A 2,500-nucleotide genomic window follows, 5' to 3' on the forward strand; every position below is an offset into this window, starting at 1 on the left:
ATGGACTACTCCCCGTATACCCAATTGCCATAGTGTGCGGAGTCGACGGTTGTTGTCCTGTGATAATTTCGAAGGGGCTCTTGTTGGATGCAGAGCTCCGCTGCAAGTTGTAGGAGAATTGGGCGATGTCCAACAGCTTCACCCAATCTCGTTGATTGGCACTCACGTAGTGCCGGAGATACTGCTCCAAGAGCGAATTTATTCTTTCAGTCTGACCATCCGTCTGGGGGTGGAGGCTTGTAGAGAAGTATAACTTTGATCCCAACAACTTGAATAGCTCGGTCCAGAACCGTCCCAGAAACCGAGCGTCTCGATCACTAATGATATTGTGTGGGACTCCCCAATACTTCACTACACCCTTCATCATCAGTCTGGCCGCCTCTTCAGCTGAACAGTGTAGGGGAGCAGCAATGAATGTTGCATACTTTGAAAACCGATCGACCACCACAAGTATCGATCCAAGTCCCCCTACAGGTGGCAAGCTTGATATGAAGTCTAAGGAAATGCTCTCCCATGGCCTTTCTGGTACGGGCAACGGCTCCAAAAGTCCCACCGGCTTCCGCTGCTCCACCTTGTCTTGTTGGCAAGTAAGGCATGTTCGAACATACTCCTCCACATCAATCCCCATCTTTGGCCAGTAGAAGGCCCTCTCCACGAGAGCCAATGTTCTGTGAATGCCGGGATGTCCAGCCCAAAGGGAATCGTGACACTCTTTTAAGAGTTCACGCCTTAAGTTGTCCACTCGGGGAACATAAACCCTATTCCCTTTTGTGTAAACAAGTCCCTCCTGGACCCAAAATCGTCGTGCCTTGCCTTCTTTGATGAGCTGCATCAGGATAACTGCCTGGGGATCACTATACAGTCCATCTCTGATTCGGGAAAGGAAGTTGGAGTGTAACTGACTTGTTTGGCCTCTGCCCTCCAGTTGTGTAGCATTCACGCACTCCACCTTCCGACTCAGTGCATCGGCCACGACGTTCGCCTTCCCGGGCTTATATTCCATTGCCATATCAAATTCAGCCAGGAAGTCCTGCCACCGTGCTTGCTTTGGGGAGAGCTTCTTCTGAGTTTGGAAATAACTCAGGGCGATGTTGTCTGTCCTCAGCACAAATCGCGACCCAAGGAGGTAGTGTCGCCAAACTCGTAGGCAGTGGATCACCGCTGTCATCTCCTTCTCATGCACTGGATACCGCCTCTCGGTCTCGTTGAGTTTGCGGCTCTCGTAGGCCACCGGATGACCTTCTTGCATGAGTACTCCACCAATAGCAAAGTCCGAAGCATCTGTATGGACTTCAAAGGGCTCTCCATAGTTTGGCAATTTGAGCACTGGTTCTTCCAGAACAGCAGCCTTCAGATCTTGGAATGCTATCTCACATCTGTCAGACCACTTCCAAGGCTGCTCCTTCTTCAGCAACTCCGTCAGTGGGGTTGCCCGCTTCGAATATCCCGCGATGAAGCGTCGATAGTAGTTGACGAAACCAAGGAAGGATCTCAACTCTGGCACCTTCTTTGGAGTTCGCCATTCCGCAACTGCTTGCACCTTCGACTTATCCATCCGAATGGAGCCATCACCGATTCGATGCCCCAAGAATAGGATCTCAGTCTGAGCAAAGTAGCATTTCTCCCTTTTTACGAACAACGTGTTCTCCCTGAGAACCTTGAAAATCGTCCGAAGGTGCTTGACGTGCTCCTCGAGCGTTTGGCTGTAGACGACGATATCGTCCAAATAGACGACCACGAACTTATCCAAATACTCCTTGAATAGCTGGTTCATGAGAGTACAGAATGTGGCCGGAGCGTTGGTTAAGCCGAAAGGCATCACCAAGAACTCAAACGCTCCATATCTGGTCACACAAGTAGTCTTTGCTTCGTCGCCTTCAGCAATGCGCACCTGCCAATACCCCGACCGGAGGTCGAGTTTTGAGAAATACTTCGCCTTGCCCAGTTGATCGAACAAGTCCGCGATGAGCGGGATGGGATACTTGTTCTTCACCGTTACTTTGTTGAGGGCTCGATAGTCGACGCATAATCGGAGACTCCCATCTTGTTTCTTCTGAAAGAGAACTGGAGCTCCGAAAGGTGCTTTTGAGCTGCGGATGAGACCACCGCTTAGCAGTTCACCTAACTGCTTTCTAAGTTCTGCCAACTCTGGCGGGGCCATGCGATAGGGTGGTCTCGCTGGAGGCTTCACTCCTGGCTCCAGCTCAATACTGTGATCCACGCCTCTGCGTGGCGGAAGAGTCTTCGGCAACTCAGGTGGCATAACGTCTTTGAACTCCTTCAGGACGTTGGCCACCACAGCAGGTTCTTGAATGGCTTCTTCATTGAGTGGCTCTAGCTTCATAGCAGCCACGAATGTTAGTTCGCCCTTTCGCACCCCTTTCTTCAATTGTAATGCCGAAATATGTTGGGGCTCCTTGGTTCCTCTCCGAGAGACGGGCACCACACAGGGGTCATCGCCTCCCATCATACATAGGGAATTCAAGAATGGCATCGGCAC

This window comes from Musa acuminata, unplaced genomic scaffold (assembly GCF_036884655.1).
Source record: "Musa acuminata AAA Group cultivar baxijiao unplaced genomic scaffold, Cavendish_Baxijiao_AAA HiC_scaffold_1136, whole genome shotgun sequence".
Taxonomy (NCBI): domain Eukaryota; kingdom Viridiplantae; phylum Streptophyta; class Magnoliopsida; order Zingiberales; family Musaceae; genus Musa; species Musa acuminata.